This window comes from Thalassophryne amazonica, chromosome 4 (genome assembly GCF_902500255.1).
Source record: "Thalassophryne amazonica chromosome 4, fThaAma1.1, whole genome shotgun sequence".
Taxonomy (NCBI): domain Eukaryota; kingdom Metazoa; phylum Chordata; class Actinopteri; order Batrachoidiformes; family Batrachoididae; genus Thalassophryne; species Thalassophryne amazonica.
The window spans coordinates 27,552,915-27,567,580 of NC_047106.1; the positions used below are offsets into that span (position 1 = coordinate 27,552,915).

Here is a 14,666-nt window from a genome sequence, read left to right on the forward strand (position 1 = left end):
TCCAAATGGCAACTTTCTGGCTTTAAGAAACACTATAAGAAATCAGGAAAAATAATTGTGGCAGTCAGTAATGGTTACTTTTTTAGACCAAGCAGAGGGAAAAAAATATGGACTCACTCAATTCTGAGGAAAAAATTATGGAATCACCCTGTAAATTTTCATCCCCAAAACTAACACCTGCATCAAATCAGATCTGCTCGTTAGTCTGCATCTAAAAATGAGTGATCACACCTTGGAGAGCTGTTGCACCATATGGACTGACATGAATCATGGCTCCAACACGAGAGATGTCAATTGAAACAAAGGAGAGGATTATCAAACTCTTAAAAGAGGGTAAATCATCACGCAATGTTGCAAAAGATGTTGGTTGTTCACAGTCAGCTGTGTCTAAACTCTGGACCAAATACAAACATGGGAAGGTTGTTAAAGGCAAACATACTGGTAGACCAAGGAAGACATCAATCGTCAAGACAGAAAACTTAAAAAAATATGTCTCAAAAATCAAAAATGCACAACAAAACAAATGAGGAACGAATGGGAGGAAACTGGAGTCAATGTCTGTGACTGAACTGTAAGAAACCGCCTAAAGGAAATGGGATTTACATACAGAAAAGCTAAACGAAAGCCATCATTAACACCTAAACAGAAAAAAACAAGGTTACAATGGGCTAAGGAAAAGCAATCGTGGACTGTGGATGACTGGATAAAAGTCATATTCAGTGATGAATCTCGAATCTGCATTGGGCAAGGTGATGATGCTGGAACTTTTGTTTGGTGCCATTCCAATGAGATTTATAAAGATGACTGCCTGAAGAGGACATGTAAGTTTCCACAGTCATTGATGATATGGGGCTGCATGTCAGGTAAATGCACTGGGGAGATGGCTGTCATTACATCATCAATAAATGCACAAGTTTACGTTGATATTTTGGACACTTTTCTTATCCCATCAATTGAAAGGATGTTTGGGGATGATGAAATCATTTTTTCAAGATGATAATGCATCTTGCCATAGAGCAAAAACTGGGAAAACATTCCTTGCAAAAAGACACATAGGGTCAATGTCATGGCCTGCAAATAGTCTGGATCTTAATCCAATTGAAAATCTTTGGTGGAAGTTGAAGAAAATGGTCCATGACAAGGTTCCAACCTGCAAAGCTGATCTGGCAACAGCAATCAGAGAAAGTTGGAGTCAGATTGATGAAGAGTACTGTTTGTCACTCATTAAGTCCATGCCTCAGAGACTGCAAGCTGTTATAAAAGCCAGAGGTGGTGCAACAAAATACTAGTGATGTGTTGGAGCGTTCTTTTGTTTTTCATGATTCCATAATTTTTTCCTCAGAACTGAGTGATTCCATATTTTTTTCCCTCTGCTTGGCCTAAAAAAGTAACCGTTACTGACTGTCACAATTTTTTTTCCTGATTTCTTATAGTGTTTCTTAAAGCCAGAAAGTTGCCATTTGAAATGACTTTAGTTTTGTGTCATGTCTGTGATCTGCTTTTTTTCTACAAAATTAAACAACTGAATGAGCATCCTCCGAGGCCGGTGATTCCATAATTTTTGCCAGGGGTTGTATTTCAAAGACTTTTACACATTCTTAATAAGCATACCCAAAAACATCTGAGCAAAGTTTTACTCCGTTGGTGCTCCAAACAATCAGACTTAAAGAATTTTAAAGGTAATGTGTCTGAAACCTCAACATTTAACTGTTAGGTAGATTACAAAATTATTTAACACTAATGTGAATACAAATATTGCATTTTGATTATTATACAGTGTACTTGAGCATCAAACCAATCTGTGAAGTGTGTGTTGAATTTCATCACGTGAAGCGATAACCTTTCTGTGCTTCATGTTGGGTAGCAGTTCATCTCTAAATCCTCTCTAAAACTCACACGAAAGTTTATCCCATCTATAGTAGAAACACTTTTTTTGCCAACCGAGCGGGGGTGGGGGGGGTGGGGTCAAAGAAGGAGATTAATATTTGAGCAACACATTCACACTTATTTAGTTCATCTTCTGAACTCTTATCTCTAATCTTATAATAAAAAAGTTGGCCTTTGTTATTCTTTATTATTAAGCTTTTTGTGCCGTTTCCATAGTAATATGAGCACCACATAAAAACACACAAAATACAGTATGCAGTGAACACATTTAATGCACCTTCAGCTAATTGGAAAAGTTTATTCACCCAGAATCTGCATTTATTAAAAACCTGCCACAAGGAAAATAAAACAAAAACGTCAAATATCAATACCACAAGAATACCTCAGAAAACATAAGAAATAATCATAAAAAAGTAGGTTTTTGCAGAAATTGGATATTGAGATGAAATAAAAACTCCATTTCAAGCTACTTCTACAAGAATGCCATTAAAAGTGCTTAGCTGGTAAAAATGCAACATTTATTGTCGGACTCAAAACAAACCAAGTCATTAAACCTGTGACGTGATCTGATCCGCAACATCAATCCTTCTTTTTCAGCGAGGCTGATAAACAGCACCTTATGCAACACATTGCCAAAAGGAACCTTCACTCTTTGACGTACCCATTAAAATGCAGTGACGCACCACAGCAAATAAAAGGAGGCAGAAGACAACAGCACGACCACCTAACAGCATCATAAAGCTGGTGAGGAAAGCATAAATAATGGAACACTAATTTTCTCGAACCGCCTTGCCCATGGCTGCCAGTGCTTTTCTCTGCAAGACACGCTTCTGCCGGGCAGCATGGAAATTAGTTTGGAATATTGGTACAGACTCTGATGGGAAATGCATGAATGCTGTGCTTTGCCACTGACTATATAAATGAGGTGCACTGGAGCTGGAAAGGAAAAAAGTTCAAGCGCAGATGAAATGGCTGAAAAAATGTGGGAAAGAACTGAAAATAGCGGCGCATTGCAGGAATGTTTCAGGGAAGAGAGATGGAGATGGATGATGTGTTTTAAAGTCACAATTACAGTTCAACAGTTGGTCTTTCTAGCATCACATTCACACATACTGTCTGACAGACCACCACATCCTTCCATTTTTCACATGTATTCCCAGAAAGTGTCCAACTAAGGCATCCCTGATCCAGTGTTGAGCCACATCTTCCAGTTCCTCCAAGCAGACCAAAGTGAGGAGATAGGAGATGTCAGTCCATCATAGTATAGCCAGTGTTTACTTTTATAAAGCATTCAACTCATTTGATTGGACTCCTTTTTGGGACATCCAAAGAATTTATCCCAATCCCAAATCCATTTCAGGTAGCAGGGGGTGGTAAAATAACAAGTCACAATTTCAATACATCCACTTGGGAAATGGTTCACAATAATAACACCAGCATTTTGGTAACAAAATTAATCCTATATCTTGAAAATAACCCCCACCCACCCACCCACCCCTTGAATGTAACAAAGTATGGTCTATTTTCAGTTATCTGGCTATTCCGCTATGTGTAAAGTTTGTCCATGCTCTTCAAAAACTTTATAAACACAATTCTTTCACAAAGGTTTTATTTCAGTAACACTGTGTGAATAACAGAACTTAGGAGGAGGCCATGCTTTTAAAAACTTTAAAAACATAAACCATTGTCAAAGGTTTTATTTCAGTCACACTGTGTGAATAACAGAACTTAGGAGGAGGCCATGCTCTTCAAAAACTTTAAAAACATAAACCATTGTCAAAGGTTTTATCAAATTCTTTAGCCTGTGATCTTGTTTTTGGCTTGGCCATGATGATTTACTACAACTTGCCATGCTGTGACTTGAAATTACATGTGTAATTGCATGATCACTGTATTAATATCAGTACTTATGTAGCTTTTGTGACTTCTCTAAAACAAGTACTACCAAGTCAGGAGCACTATATATCATAAACTTGAATGTTGTGTTCAATGAAGGGTTCATCAAAACTAATCATGAAGTCAAAACAATTACATTCTAATATTTCAAAAGATGTTAAAATTACAGTATATAGTGCAGTTTTCTTTTTTGCATGGGGTGGGGTTTTTTTTTGTCATGGTAGACACCCACTTCCTATATGAAATATCTCGCAAATTACATAATGTACAATCTCTGAAGTGGATGTAAGCATATTTGAAAAAAAATATATTTTCTACCATTACCACATCCTGCTATTTCAGGGCATCACGGCTGACCTATACAGAAATACAGAACACACAACTTGCATTACGTGCACGATGGTCTCGTGGCCCATTTCTCTGAGCATGATCCACACTTTTGCAGGAACCTCATTGGTGATGACTCCAGCAAGTGTAAAAAGACAAGGTGACACGCGTGTTTAACTGAGTTAATCATCCATTTAGATTTCATGGTTGTTGAGATACACACACACAAAAAAAAACGTTCCTTCACCCTTTGCCAACCTACTCCAAAATGTAATCACTACTTAGATATCTCTCCAAGTAATATTCCCATCATATTTGATCCATCTCGGCTTCTTGGTTGATGAGATACACAAAAAAGTGTTTTTCAAACCATGTTTTCCTTTGACCGTTGACTAAACTCCTCCAAAAAGCTAATCATCTATCCAAGTAATATTCTAACAAAATCTGAAGGAAATCCAAACTGTTTGAGTTATCTTATGTACAGTCAACCTCTCTCTCTCTCTCTCCCCCGTGAAAACAATACCCTGCTATCACCACTTTGCCAATGTGCAGTGTACAGTAGTGTTCAGAATAATAGTAGTGCTATGTGACTAAAAATATTAATCCAGGTTTTGAGTATACTCGTATTTCTTACTGTTACATGGGAAACAAGGTACCAGTAGATTCAGTAGATTCTCACAAATCCAAGACCAAGCATTCATGATATGCACACTCTTAAGGCTATGAAATTGGGCTATTGGTAAAAAAAAGTAGAAAAGGGGGTGTGAATCAGGTGTCCCCATTTAAGGATAAAGCCAGCACCTGTTGAACATGCTTTTCTCTTTGAAAGCCTGAGAAAAATGGGACGTTCAAGATATTGTTCAGAAGAACAGTGTACTTTGATTAAAAGTTGATTGGAGAGGGGAAAACTTATATGCAGGTGCAAAAAATTATAGGCTGTTCATCTACAATGATCTACAATGATCTCCAGCCCGTACCAAAAGACTCAGGAACAGTTACTATCCACAGGCTGTCAGACTACTGAACTCTAAATAACACAGAACTATGATAATAACACTGCACTAAGCCACTTCTTTAACGCTATATGTCTATTGCTGTTACCAATGTGACTGTATCTTGTATGTCACCACCTTACCTTTCATAACTCATCTCAGTTTTTACTATTTATTATTACCTGTGCAATAACTTGCTACACAACTGTGCAATATGTCATGTGCAATAATACTATGTGCAATATGAACAATACTACAACCTGTGAATACTACAACCTGACTACTGCTGACTAATTCTTCTTCTTACTTATAAGGTTTTGAATAATCAGGTCCCATCTTATCTTAGGGACCTCGTAGTACCATATCACCCCAATAGAGTGCTTCGCTCTCAGACTGCAGGCTTACTTGTAGTTCCTAGGGTTTGTAAGAGTAGAATGGGAGGCAGAGCCTTCAGCTTTCAGGCTCCTCTCCTGTGGAACCAGCTCCCAATTCAGATCAGGGAGACAGACACCCTCTCTACTTTTAAGATTAGGCTTAAAACTTTCCTTTTTGCTAAAGCTTATAGTTAGGGCTGGATCAGGTGACCCTGAACCATCCCTTAGTTATGCTGCTATAGACGTAGACTGCTGGGGGGTTCCCATGATGCATTGTTTCTTTCTCTTTTTGCTCTGTATGCACCACTCTGCATTTAATCATTAGTGATCGATCTCTGCTCCCCTCCACAGCATGTCTTTTTCCTGGTTCTCTCCCTCAGCCCCAACCAGTCCCAGCAGAAGACTGCCCCTCCCTGAGCCTGGTTCTGCTGGAGGTTTCTTCCTGTTAAAAGGGAGTTTTTCCTTCCCACTGTAGCCAAGTGCTTGCTCACAGGGGGTCGTTTTGACCGTTGGGGTTTTACATAATTATTGTATGGCCTTGCCTTACAATATAAAGCGCCTTGGGGCAACTGTTTGTTGTGATTTGGCGCTATATAAAAAAAATTGATTGATTGATTGACTATTATTATTTTTTTTATATGCTTATATTTTCGGTACTTATATTGCATGCTATTAGTACTTCCTGCGAGTTTTGAACAGTCCTTCTCATCCTAAGCATTTCATTGCACTGTTGACTCTGTGTTAACCTGCATATGATCAATAAATTATCTTGGAAGAAAACAGAAAACAACCATCAAAATGGACAGAAGAATAACCAGAATGGCAAAGGCTCACCCACTGATCAGCTCCAGGATGATCAAAGACAGTCTGGAGTTACCTGTAAGTGCTGTGACAGTTAGAAGACGCCTGTGTGAAGCTAATTATTGCAAGAATCCCCTGCAAAGTCCCTCTGTTAAATAAAAGATGTGCAGAAGAGGTTACAATTTGACAAAGAACACATCAACTGGCCTAAAGAAAAATGGAGGAATATTCTGTGGACTGATGAGAGTAAAATTGTTCTTTTTGGGTCCAAGGGCCGCAGACAGTTTGTGAGAAGACCCCCAAACTCTGAATTCAAGTCACAATTCACAGTGAAGACAGTGAAGCATGGTGGTGCAAGCATCATGATATGGGCATGTTTCTCCTACTATGGTGTTGGGCCTATATATCGCATACCAGGTATCATGGATCAGTTTGGATATGTCAAAATACTGGAAGAGGTCATGTTGCCTTATGCTGAAGAGGACATGCCCTTGAAATGGGTGTTTCAACAAGACAATGACCCCAAGCACACTAGTAGACCAGCAAAATCTTGCTTCCAAACCAGCAAAATTAATGCCTCGCAGATGTGAAGAAATCATGAAAAACTGTGGTTATACAACTAAATACTAGTTTGTGACTCACAGGATTGATAAAAAAAAAAAGCAGTTTGAACATAATAGTTTTGAGTTTGTAGCGTCAACAGCAGATGCTACTATTATTGTGAACACCCCATTTTCTACTTTTTTTTTTACTAATAGCCCAATTTCATAGCCTTAAGAGTGTGCATATCATGAATGCTTGGTCTTGTTGGATTTGTGAGAATCTACTGAATCTACTGGTACCTTGTTTCCCATGTAACAATAAGAAATATATTCAAAACCTGGATTAATCTTTTTATTCACATAACACTACTATTATTCTGAACACTACTGTAAATATCCAAACTCTTCATATGTATAGTTCATATGCTGTAACATGAACGAATCTTTTGGATCAAACAGGAACTTGAACAAATTTTTAATTAATCTGATGCAGGGGTCACCAACGCTGTTCCTGGAGGGCACCTGCCCTGCATGTTTTCTAACTCTCCCTGATCCACTCCCAGGCAACTAACTATCAGGTGTCTCAGCCAATCAAAATATGGAAAACAGCACTTTAAAAAAAATCAGGTGTGACTTGAGTAGGTAAATGTGGAAAACATGCAGGACAGGTGCCCTCCAGGAACAGGGTTGGTGACCGCTGCAGTCTGACGTCAAAGGGTTTTGGAATTTAAAGGTTCTCGAACAAGCAAAAAGTCAATATATTCAAACTAAGCCTGTATATAATGTGCAAGTAGAGAAAACCAGTGTGCAATGCCATCAGTCGGTCTACTGCAGTGCAGCGGCTGCTAAAGTGCTAACCGAGGCATGACGGCGCTCTGTCAAACAGCACTCCTCCATCTTTTCCCTCAACAATTCAACAAAACAGCAGAATAAGCAGACACACTGCAGGGATCTCCCAGCCTCAGCCCTTCGCAGCCCTCATCCCCAGCATGCCCACCTGCAACCACAGGAATTGATCTCGGCCAGAACACTGCTCCCTTACGGAAGGCCCAAGAAACTTCACTGTAACCCAGCCACGTCTTCGGTCTGTCAACATTACTGCAAACTGCTGCCTGCATTTCACCACTTAATTTATATTAGTAATATCCGTGCTGAATGCCCTCCCACAGTATCAGGTCACAGCCTCTATTTCTTCCTCCTCTACAATCCTGCAGATGTTTGTCTTGTTCTCTCTAATGGTGCTTCTGCACAATCCTACACAACATGCGCACAATACTGCCAATGTTATTCCAGCGGAACCATGTATGCAGGTGCTGCTGAAGCACAAAGGATATGCATGTGTCTGTGTGTGCATAAGCAGTTATTTTGCAAGCAGTCTATAATCATTTGGAAAATGACAAAGCTGTCTGTTGATTGGTTGTGCCTTACACATGCCCCAAAAGCATTGGCACATGTGTCAGGCCCAAGCAGTAAGCTTCGATGGCCTCAAAAGAAGCTCTACCAGGAAGTTGAAAAAGTTGCAGTTGTCAGGGACTGAGATGGCGTGGCACAAACAGGTGGTGCACACAAATGCAGACTCACTGGGTGAGGAGTTGGAGTTATCAAAAAAGGCTTTATTGAGAAATCAGGCAGAGGTTCGGTATAGAGTTTGACAGTCAGCGAGGCAGAGGTGGCAGACAGGCGTGGTCAAAAAGAAACAAGCAAGGTTCAAAATCACTGCAAGTCAAAGTACAAGAGGTTGTGGCAAAAGGGAGATCAAACAACAAAGCAAGGTCATACTAAAGTGAAGACTAACGGCAACCAATAACTAGGAATCAAAGGCTGGAATGAGGGATGAAAGGTGACAAGCACAACAAACTGGCAGTGAGACTCATGACACATGAGGTATAAATACACAGCGGGCAATCAGGGGGTGATGTGGAACAGGTGCCGAGAATGTTTAGGAAGAATGCGTGGTCGGATGAGGAGAGAAGTAGGCTCAGTGACAGATGGGACGTGACCGACAGGAGCAGAGGCAAAAGAAGTCGTGAGAGGAACAAAAATCAACAGTAATGAAAATAACACACCTAAAACAAAGATAAGCAAAACAAAAGATCAAATGAAACACCCAGATGCAAGGTATAAGGATAAACCAGGACGACAAAGGTAAAAACAGACAAGGTATCACTAAGAAAAACTAAAGGCTGGGACAGAAACTAGAATGGAACTCAACACGTCGCAAAAGTATAACAAACAGAAAATCATAGGTCAGGACCAGACAGTAGAATAAAGAGAGGGAACATGAACACAGACAAGAGACAAACCATAACATAAGCCCAGACACGGGGCACATCATGACAGCAGCTCCTTGACAGGACGCTTGAGGCTAACTCAAAAAGGATGCACATTCCCATAGGAGACCATGTTAAAAAGGTCTAACTTTAGAGCAGGAATAAATGTTTCCAACCTGGTACAAAAAACAGTTTTTGTCTCTATAGATAGTTTCCCCCTCCACAACTGTACGGGTGTGAAATTTTTGTTTGTTTTTTTTAGTTCTGATGGCCCAGTTACACAGCATACGATGATTCCTGAACAAAGGAAAAAAGTTTTAAAAAGTTACAAATCATCCAGAAAAGGTGGACGAATAAGCTTTTGACTTTTCTCATCACCAAATAGCCTGAGAATCAAGAGCGCAAAAGGAACAAAGGAGGAACAAAACGAAACCGAAGATAACATTGATCTTGACGCTTTAAATTAAATGCACCTGGAGCCACTGCTGGAGCAGTGTGTGTGTCTGCATCCTGCTCTGTGTTCCAGAACTTGGCGCTGGGACAGGGCTCTGTAGCACCCGAGTCCTGGTGAAGCGCACAATCCAACCCACTGTGGAGATCTCTGCGCGCGTCGGTGGATCCACCTGCTCTGGTTGTTCATCCAGAAGTAAAAAGTTATCTCCATCATCAGAATACTCACTGTCTGGTTCAGACTGATGATGCACTGCGTGCTCTGTCTTACTCCAATTAAAAAAATGAAGCACTTGCCTCATTTTTACAAAAGAAAAACAAACACAAAAACCCCACCACCTCACTAACCACACACACTAATATAATTAAATATATAATCAGAGCAGTAAATTGATCAGTCCGTGTGAACGCCGCACATTGACTCAACATGTGCGGTTATTTTCACCAGCTGCAGCTGATCCACAATGTGAATTCTGCCTTCCTGAACAGCTCTAATATAATCATCTGAATCATGTACCTGTTGCCACATGTGCAGAAGGGCTGGATTGCCATTCCTACACTCATATTGTTATATTTAATAAAAAATAACAAGTGCATGCAGGAGGCGATTGCTACTGCTGACGCTGCATTCAAGTATCATCGGAAATTACATGACGTTTTTGTTGTTTCAAATTCAGCAGTTGCTTGTGGCCAGAGTGTGGTTTTCATTTTATTTTTGGTAAAATAATTCATTGTATCCACACAAAAGATTAATTCTGGCCTATTAAAGGTGCCTGAGCCCAGTGAAGCTGACCCCCCACCCAGATAAAAAAAAAAAAATCGAAGCAAACAGGCTGAGTTTGCCCTGTAATTTCTGACAGTAAATTAATGCAGCGACAGCAGCAGGGCTCACAAACCGGCTTCTGCGCTGTATTAAAACATTCAGCTGGTTGAACAAAGTCAAACTAAGCGTTAATGTCACAAAAACTAAGCAAACAATAAGAAACCATCAAGAATGACAGCAAAATCAAATTGAGGTTTTCGGCGGCATTCGTTCACATTTTTTGACCGTTTAAAAATCATGATGAAGCACCATCAGCAGGAACAAACCTGGGCAAAGGTTAAATGATGCCAATGAAAGTCAAACTCCAGATTTCTTGTTTCTTTTGGGCTTCGCTGCCCTTCATTAAGTGCCGTGTGACCAGGCCTTCAGTATTTTATTACAAACACCTGGAATAATCTGGCATGTGTGAAATAACATCCTAATAGATCATCTCAAAAGCCCCTGATACAATATTTGCGATGACTGAAATTCTCATGTAGTACACTAACGGTATTAGCATTTTTTGCAGCTATCAGTAGCCACTGAGAAAATAAGTGGTTCATAATTTTTTGTGCCCACATCAAAGCAAATCGTGATGACAACCACCGTGCAGTACACAAAAACATGATTTAATAATAAACACCCAAACCGAGGTTAGCCTGTTAGTTTAGCTGGTTTAGACTCAAAGATAGGGGTGCATTCAGGCTCCTTTCGTCACACACTGAGCCACCCATGTCCCACCCCTTTATCCATGAATTAGTTCATCGTAATGCAGCCGGAATTAGTGTTGCAATTGCTTCTAACATGACAACATGCAGACATGAGCTTCATACTGGCTGTTCCAGGTCTCTGTAGAAAACCAGTGGGTGACATCACAGAGGTTTTGTTCAGTATTAGGGAGGGGTGTTATTTCAGAAAATTTGGAAATCTATAAATGTTTGCATGGAATATGGAAATATACACAGAATAAACCATAGCAGGATAAATTTTGGGTCATTTGGTTCCGAAAACCCATATGGACGGAGCATTTGAAAATTTCAAGTAACGCGTGTGTCGACGTAGAAAACCACTCTGTTGCTTATAATTAGTTCATTGTGGCCATGTCATTCTTTACATGTGATGATTATATTCAACTGATGTTCCTGAAATAAAACTACATAGATTTTGTTTGTTACAATTGATCATAACATATGTACTGAAATTAGGTTTTTTGTCAATTACTCTTAAAAAAAAAAAAAACACCAGATAGGCTTATTGTTACTATAGAAGCTGAATATAAACTTGGGGTCATGCAACATTTGGAGCCAAATTTCAAGTCTCTAGGTGCAGCGGTTCTCAAGATATGACATTTTCGTCGATATTTTTGGCGATTTTTGAACCCGATATCTTCACTGGCTCCGTCCATATGGGTTTTTGGAACCAAATGACCCAAAATTTATCCTGCTATGGTTTATTCTGTGTATATTTCCATATTCCATGCAAACATTTATAGATTTCCAAATTTTCTGAGATACCACCCCTGCCTATCAGTATATATACACATTCTATGGTCATATCAACCATGCCAACAAGAAAGGTCCGTATAACTTTGAATCAAGAGCTCACTGAGAAACCAACAGAATGCAAAGATGAAGCTAAATGAACCTAAAAGTAACTGAAAAGCAAAGTGAACATGGAGCTAAATAAATCCAAAGCCAATCAACTCGAAGAATAACTGAATGTGAAGCTGACTGAATACAAGACTATCACAATTATACAATCATACATACAATCACAATCTGAACAGAAATCACACTGAATGTACAGCTGATGTAATAAGTACAACTGTGATTTCAAGATATTTTTGTTTCGAAGAACTGAGATAGTTGTCTCCACAGTAGACTACCACTGCCACAGTGATGGCAGAACAAGCTGTTTCCTGGGAGTGAGTCAGAAGTAGTTCGCGCTGCGCACAGGATAAATCTGATCTGTGAGAATGGAGACAGGGGTGCAATTACAAAGAGATGGAAGGACAAAACAGACGACAGTTTGTTTGGCTCAGCATGGATGCGACTGCTCAGCACGAGAGAGAATTGAATCTATTTGGCACAGAGAAGAGAGGGTGTGTTCCCTATTTTGGTTCCTTTGTCTCTTGACGGGTCTCATTGCTGTGATGGCCCACTTGTTCTCACTGTATTGTCACGGCCAGATGTCACTGTGGACACCACTTTCCTCCTGTTAATGATAATCCTACATCAGTCTTTCACAGGGGATTTCATGTGTGAAGGTCAGTGTTGACCTGATGCAGACTTACAGACCAGAAGACGGACTACATTTCTACAGCACTTCTCTATCTCACAGACAAAGTGTTTTACAATGATGCCTCACATTTACTTTTCCCGGCCAAGGCCAACACCATTTTTTTTTTTTTCAGATGAGTGGCCTGAGAAAATGCAGATCAAGTGTCTTGTCATGTGACCCCAGGTCTACATGACCCAGGTCAGTAAACTGTGTAAAGCAGACAACTAGATTTTAAACGGGGTCTAAGATTTTAAGTTTAAGAGCCCACCTCTCAGGACTAAAACATATGATGGATGTCATCAATTAGACTCCAGTTTTAATTAGAGGTGCACCCATTAGCTATTATCTAGACGTATCAATCTAATACTGGCCAAAATTACTGGACCGGATATTGGCAAGGAAAAACAATGAGGGGTAAAAATAAAATCAAGAAATTTCACAATTTTATAGTATTTAATGCTATTTCTCTTTAACCCCTTAAGCCCTAGAGCAGGGGCGGCCAAGTTTGGTCCTCGAGATCTACCTTCCTGACACTCTTAGTTGTCTCCCTGTTCCAACACACCTGAATCCAATGAAAGACTCGTTAGCAGGGTTTTAACGAGTCTTTCATTGGATTCAGGTGTGTTGGAACAGGGAGACAAGTAAGAGTGTCAGGAAGGTAGATCTCGAGGACCGAACTTGGCCACCCCTGCCCTAGAGCCTTTTTCACCAAAATCACATACCCATACATTATGATTTATTTCTCAGCTTGTACAAGGTCGAAAATGCAAACGTTTGGATCAGCTAAAAGACAGGTCCTAGGAGATGTTGTGGATGCAAAAAAAATGAAAGTAAATAATACTTGGTAGGAGTAAATGAAGCTTTTATTCCCCCAAAAAATGAATTCCGATTTATGTCTATTTGCTTGGCGTTTCAGCTGTGGTTAGCTGATATGTGATTGAAGTGGATAATTTTGTAGAGGAGACTTCGCTTGACATTTTAATGTATAATAAGTGTATGTTGGTGTCAGCATTGGTTAGTTATGAGTGTTCAAATGCACCAAAACAGGGCAAGTACCCAAATTTGGGGACTCTAGTGTTTAAGAGGTTAATTATAAAAAAATAAATAAATATAACTCCATATTGTTTTAACTGCATAGCAAAGCCTATTAAATAATAATGATAATAGCGTGGCAAGCTATGTGGAAAAACGAAGACCGAGCCAGAGCTTTTGTCTTTTCTGCACTCTGCCACAAGAAGATGCTGTTATTTTTACACAGAACACAGAGACAATGGTGAAAGTCATCAAACGCACTATGCTTTACTTGTATGGTAACAACAACATGACACTCAACCAAACTGACTAAACCAATTGAACTACAAAACACAACAAATGAACAATATTAAAAATCTTGCATAGGGCACCAAATTGGTTAGTGCCGGTGTTGTGTTGAGCTGAGCTCCCCCGTCAAGCTGAGCTCCCCGTCATCTAATGACAATATTCTGCTTTAAAGACAGCGTGTACCTGCAAGTCTTTACTCTTAATTGATAGGACACTTATTCCTGTATTTTATGTAAAGACAAAAGTTAGATGGGCTTTCTTCAGTAGTGGAGCTTATCTTGATGGGTGACCGTGTCCCATCAAGATGAGCTCCACTGCACATGCACACCTCATCCATCGAGTTATTTTTGTTAGATGATGGGGAGCTCATTCTGACAGGGAGATGCGCATGCGCAGTTGTGCGGTAAGACAGGTAGATAACATGATGGGGGAAGGTGTTAAAGAACAAAATTCTTTTGAAACAAAGACATGTAGGTGCTTCAGTGTTGAGAACACCAGCTGTTGGAGAAGACCAAGGGGATGCCAATGTTCTGGCTGTGGCAGATAGACAGATGCTTTCTGGAGGTGGGGATGGAGGAGCTGTCAGCTTAGGTGGTTACCATCCAGGACCCAAGACGGTTCCGCAGTTTGGTGGATGTCGTGACAAATGACATCAGTACATGTGCCAAGAGCTGACCTGACCAGCCTTAAATCATGAGTGTTATGATAAAACACAGTAAAATGCA

At 39.9% G+C, this 14,666-nt stretch overlaps 1 protein-coding gene across 1 annotated transcript in view; it reads right to left on the reverse strand.

The window, feature by feature from the left end:
* Positions 1 to 14,666, reverse strand: part of grik4 (glutamate receptor, ionotropic, kainate 4) — a 1,339,327-nt gene that overhangs the window by 1,252,876 nt on the left and 71,785 nt on the right. The window lies entirely within an intron of this gene.